Source organism: Neltuma alba, unplaced genomic scaffold (assembly GCF_004799145.2).
Source record: "Neltuma alba isolate B1F8T4 unplaced genomic scaffold, ASM479914v2 tig00011588_pilon, whole genome shotgun sequence".
Lineage (NCBI taxonomy): Eukaryota > Viridiplantae > Streptophyta > Magnoliopsida > Fabales > Fabaceae > Neltuma > Neltuma alba.
In genome coordinates, this window is record NW_021636241.1 from 51,996 (window position 1) to 63,822 (window position 11,827).

The following is an 11,827-nucleotide window of genomic DNA, read 5'->3' on the forward strand; positions in this document are numbered from 1 at the left end:
AAGCTATGTTCTCTTCCCTTTCCTTGTTCAATATACCTTGAGTCAGCTTTTTCACTTCTGCAAAATCAGACACAAAATCCTTTCCAAGCTCTTGGCTTGATGTATGAGAAAATACCTCATCATTAGTAGAAGATAGATCAAAAGAAAAAGATGACAAAGTGGAAAGTGAGCTATCAACTGTCAAAGAGTCAATACTACACACGTCATCATTATCCTCCAAAAATGAATCAAGGAAGAAAAGAGAATTGACATCAAGAAAAGAAAAACCAATATCCAAAGTTTCTTTCTCATTCAATTTATGCAAAGAGCATTCATATTCTTCCACAGCCTCATCAATCAAACAATCAATAGCATTGACACCCAAAAGTGAATAATCTTCAAAGGGATGTTTCATTGCTTCATAAACATCAAATTGAATTTTCTTATCCCCTACTTCCATGGTTATGTATCCATCTTTCAAGCTTACTACTGTGTTAGCAGTCCTAAGAAAGGGCCTACCCAAAATCAGTGTTTCTTGAACATGGGGTGGGGTATCCATATCCAAAACATAAAAATCTGCAGGGATAACCAAGTCTTTGACTTTCACCAAGATATCTTCCAACAATCCTTTTGCCTTCCTAATGGTCCTATCAGCAAGTTGTATTAACATGCTAGTGCTCTTAATAGTTTGAATGCCTAAAGATGTGTATAAGGAAAGAGGCATCACATTAATTGCAGCTCCTAAGTCCAAAAGAGCATTAGCAATATTCAATTGACCAACAGTGCAAGGTATTGTGAAAGATCTAGGATCAGTGCACTTAATGGGTAGTTGAGGTTTAAAAATGGTAGAAACATTAGAGCCCAATTGCACTTTCTCATTAGGTTTACATTTCTTCTTGTTAGTGCACAATTCTTTTAGAAACCTCATGTATTTAGGTGCTCCCTTCAAGGAATCAAGTAAAGGAACATTCACAGCAAGTTTACGAAACAAATTCATAGCATCCTTCTCAAGTTGATCATTAGACAATTTTCTAGATACTAGAAATGAATTAGGAAATGGTAAATCAGAAATTTTTACGTCCTTCTCTTTCTGCTAAGTAATTTGAGAAGTATGTGTTGGATTCTTGTTGCTTATGACTCCTATGTTCTCCTCTTGTACCTGGGAAGATTTAGCTTCTTCCTTATCTCCAAAATGTGTATGAGAAGTTTTCTTTTGCTGTAAGAGTGTCCTCTCTTTTCCACTTTCAGATTGCACAGTAGGTGTAGAATCTTCTTCTGAACTAAAATTTGATTCATTGTGACAACGTTCTTATGTAAATCTTACTTTCTTCTCACTAGCCCCTACTTGCTTCCCACTCCTTAAGGATATTGCATTCAAAGACTTTAGATTCACCACAGTGTTGGAGGGTAAATTCCCTTCAATTTTAGCTTGCACCTCACTCAATGAGTTAGCTAGTTGAGTGACATAGCCAGAAAGATTGTTTGTTTTATTTTCTCATTGTTCAAACTTGCTATCAAACTTACTTTCCATGGCAACAAGTTTGGAATTAGAAGAAGCTGCAGTGCTTTTAATCCTTGCACCAAATCACTCATTCCTTCTTTCATAGCTTTAACCAACTCAGCATACCATCGTTTGAAGAAGGGGTATTCTGAATAGGAACTATGACTCTTGAATTTGACTCGAAGGGTGGCCTTTGATTTTGAAATTTCTGTTGTGAAGTTAATTGCCTTTCATCATTAGTCTTCCACCTCAAATTGGGGCGATCACTCTAACCCTCATTATAAGTTGAGGAATATGGGTTCCTCTGTGAGTATTGTCCTTGTTTGCCTTGGTACATAGCAAAAACTTCTTCATAATAACTTAGGCAATCATCACTCATATGCATGGTTGAGGCACAATGTTCACATGATAGTCCAACTAATGCTTGTGAGTAGTTAACAGCACTATAATTCTTCACATTTCTTTGCTTTTCTAAATTTTCCACTCTTTTATCCATCTTTTCAGTGATATGCAATAGTCTCTCCAGCAAACTATCTTGTAAAGGGTTTGTAGAAGACACTTGCCCTCTTTGAGATTCTCGTGTAGTACTGTTGATTGTTGTTGGCCATCCTCTCTAATAGACTCCAGGCATTATAAGGAGTGAGCTCTAGGATTGATCCATGTGTAGCAACATCAATAGTTTCCTTATAAGACACTAATAATCCTTCATAGAAGTATTGTAATAGGTTTACATTGGTGGTTGGGACACTTGCTCAACAAAGCTAAAAACCTAGTCCAATAGTCATAGAGAGACTCTTGGTCTTGCTGAGATACTCCATAGATTTCCTTCCTAAGCCTTGAAGTTCTTGAAGCTGGGAAATACTTGTCCAAGAAGGCTTTCTTGAGTTGTTCCCATGTTAGGGTTGAGTAATGTTGAGGAAGGGTGGTTAACCATTGTCTAGCATTTCCCTCAAGTGTAAAATGGAAAACACTTCTCAATACATCTTCCAAAAGAAGCTCCAGGTGGCTTTATAGTTGCACAAACTGAATACATCAAACTCCAAATGCTGATATGGATCATTACTTGCAAGTCCATAAAATTTGGGTAAGGTACTGATCAAACCACCTTTTATCTCAAAACCAAGATCATGAGCATGAAACCCTCTAGGTGTACAATTAATAGTTGAGTTATTCAATTCCCTAATACTCCTATTATCATCATTAGGGTTCCTAGGGACAGGTACTGCATGTTCTTAGCTTCTTGCTCATCTTGATTGATTTGAGGGGGGAACAGACCGGCTAGAATCAAGTAACGAACGGATGGTAGGACCTTAAGAGAACCTGTCTCTTACAACCCTAGCCATGAAGACACCACAAGGTTGATCAATCCCTTGATACTATCGAGTATTCTCTATGTGAAAGAGGGGAAAAGATAAGAGATGAAAGAAGAAGGATAGGCAAAATGTGAGGATGGAATGAAAGGAGAGAAGAAGTTTATGATGAAAAAAATGGATAAAAAAACATGGAAAATGGAGGCAGGAATTGCAAAATGAAAATAAGGTTGTGAAGGAAAATAGGAAACAAAGTAATTAGGAAAGGTACTACTTTGAGAAAACTTTAGGAAAGTGAGTGCCTTACAAGAAAAGAACTGAAATTAGGCAAGTAGTATAAAAAGGAAGGAAAAGGAATAGGAAACAAAAAAAGAAGGAAACTTGAAGAAAGAAAATAGGAAAGTAGTATGAAAAGGAAAGGAATTCAAAATAGGAAACTAGATAAAACAAAGGAAAGTAGAAATAGGAAAGTAGGAGTCTTACCACCCAAGTATAAAGATTTAGGAAATTAATTGTGACTTGCAATGGAAGCTCTTTCAAATTAGAAAACTTGCCTCTTATGCTGCAATCTCCAAAATCTGAAACTCTTTCCTTTGTTTTGTTTTTTAATTTTTGATTTTTTTAGCAATTCTGCGGCCTTTTTTCTTTTTTTTTTTTTGTTTCAACACAACAGCACTTTTTTTTCTTTTTTTTTCACGAATTTATTTTGCTACTCAAAAGAACAAAGCAAGTCAAATGAATAACAAACAATGGGTAGGAAGGAGATGAAAAGAAAAAAAAACAAAGGGATGGAAATAGGGAAGAAAGGAGGAAGACAGAATGAGGAGAATGGAAACAAAAAAAAAACGGAAGCAATAGAGAAAGCAAAAAAAATGAAAACACCAAAAGGATAGAACTTGAAAGCTAGCAAACCTTACCTCTGATGCCACTTGATATGGGGAGGAACGGACCGGCTAGAATCAAGTAACGAACGGATGGTTGATCTAAGTAGGACTTGAAAAGAACCTGTCTCTTACAACCCTAGCCATGAAGACACACAAGATCAATCCCTTGATACTGTCGAGTATTCTCACGAGAATACAAGGATGCAAGCAAAGCTCACAAGGAGAGAAATAAACTCAGTTCTCATTCATGTAAGTCTCAATTCAATTACAAAAACGTAGCTTATATATATTCAACAATAGAACACTCTAGAATCAGCATCCTAAGATATAAATGCTGGGGATGATGCCTCATTAACAATGTTCAAAAAACCGGACCGGACCGGCCGGTTCAAACCGAAAACCGGTGAACCGGCTATATGTCCAGTCTGGTTCACCTCTTGAACCAAGAAGAATCTAAACCGGTGGTGAACCGATTAAACTGGTGCGACCCGGTCAAAACCCGGGTAACCGTTGGGTTTGGTGGGTTACCTGGTTCACTTTGTGGGGGGAGAAAAAAACACAGAGCTCAAAAAAGAAGAAAGGGAGTTAGTGAGTCACCGGAAAAGAAAAGGAGAGGAGAAAGAAGTACTCCGATGAGGATCTACGCAGCTAGAAAGCCGTGAATCAAGTACTCCAAGCAAAAGTTGATGAAGAAGTTCCATATTGGTTCAAACAAGAAAAATGCCTCGGTACTTAACGTGAAGAAGCTAGATGAAAAAACCAGGTCCACTGCTCTAGAGAAGATATTGACAGAGGTAAGGGTAGCTATAGAAAAGGCTAGATCAGAGAAGATGAACCAGGTAGATCGTGCAAATGCATATCAATACGCCCAGGAGAATAAAATGGGCTCTGGGCATGAAACTCAGGAAAAAAAGTTGTGGTTTTCTAATGTGAATCACGGAATTGGGAAGATAAACTCATGGAACAAGAAAAGAGGAAGGCTGAAGCAATGATGGCTAATCTGTAGCTATGAGCCTATGACATGTCTTGCATCATTTTAGGTTTTTTAATTATTATTATTTTGAAAGTGCAGCACGTGATCTCTAATCTCTCCTCCTCTAATCCTTTACATAAAAATAAAATATTAATATGACACGTTCTTCTATGAATGTATTAGTTTTTTTGTAATGTGTAATATTTTTACTATTTAATATGGTAATTTGTAAATATTATTTTATTTTTAATTAAAACCGGTTTAAATCCGGTTTAACCCCAATCTGACCCATTAACCCTTAACCCATTGTCTTGACCAGTCCGGTTTTTTGTACATTGCTCATTAATGATTATTTGACTATGGGAGGCACCATTTATTACATAGAAATAAAAGGAAATAACTTAAACTTCAAGAATAAGTCTGCTATTTAAAAATAGGAAAGTAGATCAAAACATGATATTCTAGAATACTCCTTGACCAAAAAAAGAACTTAAATCATAATCAATTCATATGATGCCTTCTTGAAGATTCTTGGACGTCACTTATGATCCTTGTCCAAGGTACATGCTTGTCACATGGTATTATAAGTGAATTCTTCAATATGAACCCTACATGGGCCTTGTACATCATCTTGTTGGGCTTCTAGCAATGTGATCACCATTTTAGTACTCCTTTTAGGCTCACTAAAGTGTGCTTCTTCGAAATAAATGGGTTCCAGCTCTTTTAGCTCTCTTATTAGATAACTTAGGGCCTCCTTCATAGCTTTGGTCCTTGCTCTTGTCATTGGGCCTCCAATGCCTTGTAATGGATCTTTTGGAATGTTGGACTTCTTTGTTTGGGCTCCTTGCCCATGCTCTTGATCACACCATGCTCCTTCATCATTCCCTCCCTGCTCGAAAGGATTCGTCCTCGAATCTGCAACATCAAAGAGAGACAAATCAGCAACATTAAAAGTAGCACTAACATTACCATAGGAACTAGGCAAATCTATTTTATAAGCATTGTCATTGATCCGCTCTAAGACTTGGAAAGGGCCATCTCCTCTTGGATGTAACTTAGATTTGTGTTGATCGGGAAATCTCTTCTTCCGCAAGTGTACCCAAACCCAATCTCCAGGCCCAAAGACAATCCTCCGATGACCTTTGTTAGCTTGCCTAGCATATTACCCATTCTTCCTCTCTATGTTGGCTCTCACCTTAGTATGTAATCCCCGCACAAACTCAGCCTTTTTCTTGCCATCAAGATTTGCTTGCTCATTAGAAGGCAATGGTAATATATCTAAAGGAGACAAAGGATTAAAGCCATGAACAACCTCCAATGGAGAGAAGGAAGTAGAAGAGTGAATAGCTCTGTTACATGCAAACTCAATACGAGGCAGACAATTGACCCAATTCTTCAAGTTCTTTTGGATTATTGCACACAACAAGGTAGTGAGTGTTCTGTAGTTTGCCCATCAGTTTGGGGATGTGTCACAGTAGAAAACAACAACTTAGTTCCTAGCTTACTCCATAAAATCCTCCAAAAATGGCTAAGGAACTTCACAACCCTGTCACTCACAATGGTTTTGGGCAATTCATGCAACCTAATAATTTCCTTGAAAAACAAGTCAGCAATATGGACTACATCATTTGTTTTAGAACATGCAATAAAATGAGCTATTTTACTAAATCTATCAACCACAACAAAGGCATTATCCTTTCCAGACTGAGACCTAGGCAAATCCAACACAAAATCCATAGAAATATCTATGCAAGGTTGGGAACGCACAGGTCAAGGGGAATACAAGCCATGATGTTGAACCTTAGACTTTGCATGCTTACATGTGACACATTTGGTACAAACAGAAATGACATCTTTCCTCATATGAGGCCAATAAAAGTGTTCATGCAAAATAGCTAATGTTTTATCAACACCAAAGTGACCTATCAAACCACCACCATGAGTTTCTTTTACAAGCAGCTCACGCACAGAGCAATTATGAATGCACAATTTATCTTTCTTAAAAAGAAACCCATCAGTCTATAAAAGTCATTCACTCCATGCTTTTCACAAGAAAGCCAAATTTTGGAAAAATCACAATCAGAGTTATACAAGCCCTTTCAATAATTCAAATCCTAGTAATCTAGCATGAAGAGAAGTGATAAGAGAATACCTCCTAGAAAGAGTATCAGCAACAACATTCTTTCTACCTTGCTTATGCTTGATCACATAAGGAAACGTCTCTATGAACTCCAACCAGTGAGCGTGCCTCTTGTTAAGCTTACCTTGAATAAAATCAATCCTATGCTCAATTCCTCTTAAGGGAGGAAGCCTATCAGGTATCTCATTTGGGAATAAATCACCAAATTCCTGCAACAAAGACACAACACTAGAGGGCAAAGAGGGGTTAAGATCGTTAGTGGAAAAATAAGCATCCTTACACACAAGCACCAAGACTTGCTCACTCAACAGTGCTCTCTTAACCTCACTTTTTTCAGACATTAAACTCTATCTTTTTTCCACTTTTTTCATGTTCTTTCCTTTTCTTTTCTCTCTCTTTAGTTTCTTTCTTTTTCACTCTCTCCTTTTCTTTCAACTCATTCATTCTTTTGCAATCCTACTCAATCCTCACTTGGTCCTCATAAGCTTCTTTTGGCCTAAGAGGCTTCACTACAATGATTTTTCATTGAATGGTACATAATAACAACTTTTGTAACAATCATGGTGAGCTTTGCTATCAAATTGCCATGGCATTCCGAGTAAGAGATGTCCAACGAGCATTGGAACCACATCACATAGAACTTCAGTATGATAGTTTCCAATAGAAAAAGAAACCAGAACCTGCTTAGTGACTTTAGCATCAGCACTATCATTCAACCATTGCAATTTATAAGGTTTAGGATGCTTCATAGTAGGCAAGTTCAGCTTTTCAACAAGGAAGGTGCTAGCAACATTAGTAATGCTACTACTATCAATAGCCACGCTGCATACCTTATTCTTTATAAAACGCCTAGTGTGGAAGACAAGCTCTTGCTGCTCTTTCTCATCATCTTCCTTTACATGAATATTTAGGGCTTTTCTAGCCACCAATGCTTCTTCCGTAACTGGTTCAACTTCATCAATCTCTAATTCAGAGTCATTCACCAAAGAGGACATGTCATCATCGCTTTTATCGCTAGAACATTCCCTGTCATAATCACCATTGTCTTTGATAATGATGGCTCTCTTATTGGGACATTTGGAAGCAATATGCCCCTTTCCATGACATCTAAAACATTGAAGAGAAGAGGTTTTATCAGTAGAAGAAGTTTTAGAGTCAAGTTTCTTACCACCATCGCCCTTGGGCTTTGATTCCTCCTTGGCCTTAGGGGTGAATCTTGCTGCATCCTTAGCCTTGGAATCCGTCAGCAAGCATTGGAACCACATCACATAAAACTTCAGTATGATAGTTCCCACTAGAAAAAGAAACCAGAACCTGCTTAGTGACTTTAGCCTCAGCACTATCATTCAACCATTGCAATTTATAAGGTTTAGGATGCTTCATAGTAGGCAAGTCCAGCTTTTCAACAAGGAAGGTGCTAGCAACATTAGTAATGCTACCACTATCAATAGCTAGGCTGCATACCTTATTCTTTATGAAACACCTAGTGTGGAAGACAAGCTCTTGCTGCCTTTTCTCATCATCTTCCTTTACATGACTATTTAGGGCTTTTCTAGCCACCAATGCTTCTCCTGTAACAGGTTCAGCTTCATCAATCTCCAATTCAAGTCATTCACTAAAGAGGGCATGTCATCATCACTTTTATCGCTAGAATTTTCACTGTCATGCTCACCATTGTCTTTGGTAATGATGGCTCTCTTATTGGGACATTTGGAAGCAATATGCCCCTGTCCATGACATCTAAAACATTGAAGAGAAGAGGTTTTATCAGTAGAAGAAGTTTTAGAGTCAAGTTTCTTACCACCATCACCCTTGGGCTTTGATTCCTCCTTGGCCTTAGGGGTGAATCTTGCTGCATCCTCAACCTTGGAATCCTTCCACGTGGTGGTTGGTTTAGAGTCCCTCCAGCCATAGGATTAGGATTTGGAGTGTTTCTCTTTAAACCACTTTTCAACTTTGATGGCTTTGTGCACCAACTCCTCCTTATCAACAAAAGTCTACATCTCAACTTTGTCTCTAATTTCAGGTCTCAGACCATCAATAATTCTGCTCATGCTTGTTTCTTCATCTTCTTGTACTCTAACACACATAAGAAGATCAGGCTCATGTACATACTCTTCTACTGTCATGGAGTCTTGGCTAAACAGTCGCAACTTTCTATTAAGCTCTCGATAATAGAGACTAGGAACATACTTCTTGTGCATGAGTTTCTTTAGCTTCTCCCACGCACGAGGGGGACCTTTGCCCTTAAGGCGTCTCTTAAGCTGCAAATCTTCCCACCAAATAGTAGCATAGTTAGAAAACTGAGAAGCTCATTTTACCTTCTATTCTTCAGGCCAATCATTCAATCCGAAGATCCGCTCGAACTTCATCTCCCAATCAAGATATTTATCTGGATTGGTATTACCCTTGAAAGTAGGATACTTGATCTTTGGATCAATTATGGCCACGTCATTTTTGGAACGTTTGCTCCTGCTCTTCCAAGTTGATGAACCATTTCCACCTCGTCATCACTACTATCTGCTTTGGATATCCTTAACTCTTCCATTTCCATCTTGAGTTTGAGAAACTCATCTCTCATAGCCCTCATGAATACTTTGATGTCTGTGTTGAATTCTTCGTTATTGGATTCTTCCCGCTCATCTTCAACCTGAGATGTTAGTTGAAGCAAAGAGAAAAACAAATAGAAATAATGGACCTCACCACTTGATGCGATACAGCAAGCTAACTCCTCAACTTCCAATGATCCATTGCAAATTCCAACTGGACCAATCACAAGAGCAAGAGCTAAAAGAATTAAGGAAGCTTTGAGTGGGCTAGTGCAAGACACCTTGATAAAGCAAATGGCATTTGTTGGAGCATCAAATCTGGATAAAAATGCTGAGGACATCACTAATGTCATTTGGGCTGAAAATGAAGCTACTGATCATATCTTGGGCTTGGAGACTTCAATTTAAGGAGCCTGGATCAAGTACAACACATGAGAAGACTCATTTGGGCCTAATTAATCATATTTTGGGCTTGATATGCTGATTATATTTCATTAAATGCATTTAAGCAAAAATTCATAATTAGTTGGCATATTTGATTTTTGAGTTTCCAAGTTACCTATATCAAGTCCTTATGAATTTATTATATTTTGATTTTCTAGATTGCATTTAATGCTTTTTAGGTCAGATTTCTAAATGTATCCTCTATAAGATATTGTAACCCTCATTTTGGAGGAGATTTGGAATTTGAATGAAAAACTTGCATTTTGCAATTTCTGATTTGAGAGGGGTTCTCTCTAGGGTTCTTCATTGAACTAACAGACTTATTGATAGCATACCAAGAAGTGTTCAATATGGAGGTCTTGAAGCCCAAGAAATGCTCATTCGATTAGGGGCCCAACCAGCCCTCCAAAGTGCTCAAAGGATTTATAGCTTTAGAATGCTTACATGGAGGATGATATGGATTATTGCTTGGACGATGACATGGACACATGCGGAGCTTGACGTGACATATGAAAGGCCACCCCGAAAGCCACCATGGCATGTGAGTCATTAGAGTGTAAACACTTGGACCTTAAGAAAGACAAGAGCACGTTCTAAGAGCCTAAAAGGAGATTTGATGCCAATTCCTATGTAATTAAAGGCCCAACACAATCATATGTATCTGGAGGAGTCTATTAGAGCTATAATCTTTTAAATTGGGGCCCAAATGCATTGTGTTATGGACCATAGGAGTTCTAGAATGTGATTCAACCATATTCAAGCCCAAATGGGTGTCTAAAAGGCCCATACATGCTTATAGACGTGAATAGCAATTATGAAGATCTATTTGGAAGGTCCAAGAAGATTGAAGAAGCATAAAGAGTGATCTTATATGATATTAAATAGGATTCTATTTGTTTTAATTAGTTTCCTATTTTACAGTTTCCTATTTTGTATTGATTGCTTCTTGAAGGCAAAGACTTACTTATTTTGTATTGCATTAATTAGTAGAGAATCAAATAATATCCTTCTTATTAATGAAGGGATCTTGCTGGGTGGTGTGTGATCTAAATTATTCTATTTTGACTAGCAAGTTAGAGTATTCTAGAAAGTCTTTTGATTTTCCTAAATTTGTTGTATTTTTGATGCATTTTATTTAGTTAGTGTCTTAGGCTCTAAAAACTTATATTGGGTTTTTAGGGCTTAGGTTATCAATTAGGGTTTTCATTTTAGGGTTTTCAAGAGTCTTAGTCTATAAATAATTCAGTATGTACTCTTTTCAGGGGAGAGATGATTTTGAATAATTAATAAAATGAGAATTTTATTTCTCTTTGTGTAAGCCTTGCTTGCATCCTCGTATTCTCGTGAGAACACTTGATAGTATCAAGGGAGTGATCAACCGTATGGTGTCTTCATGGCTAGGGTTGTAAGAGACGGGTTTTCTTAAGGTCCTACCTAGATCAACCGTCCGTCCGTTACTTGATTCTAGCCGGTCCGTATGTCCCCTCATATCACTTATCAAGGCTTGATCAACCTTGTGGCGTCTTTCAACACTTCGGGTCCCTGTTCTCCCGTGTTCAAGGGTTCAAGTGGATCACCAGACCTTTGTTTACGTTCTTAAGGTACGTATATTCAGATTGGTTGTGGGTTCTCACCATCTTGGTATCAGAGCCTTGGATCTAAACTCAGGTCATTTTTTTCTATTAGTTTACCTTCATTTTCGTTCTTCATCTGGTGTCTTTTCTTGTGTCTATTTGTCTTCTGCGTTTCTGTCCATCACCAAAATTGTCGTCCTTGTTCATTCACTTTTCCATTGAGTTTTGTCATATTTAATAGGTCATTTTCATACTTTGGAATCCCTTCTTTCTTCTCGTTTTGGTTTTATCTAAATCCGACTTTTCTAGAGCATTTTATACTCATTTGAAAAGGACCCATTTTCTGGAATTTCTGGGTTCAGATTGCTTGTTCTGTTTTGTTTATGGTATTTTCGTGATTTTCTTTGCATTATTCAGTGAAAACAAAAAAACCAAAAAAAGGGGGGAAAGACAAGAAAAAGAAAAAAAGTAAC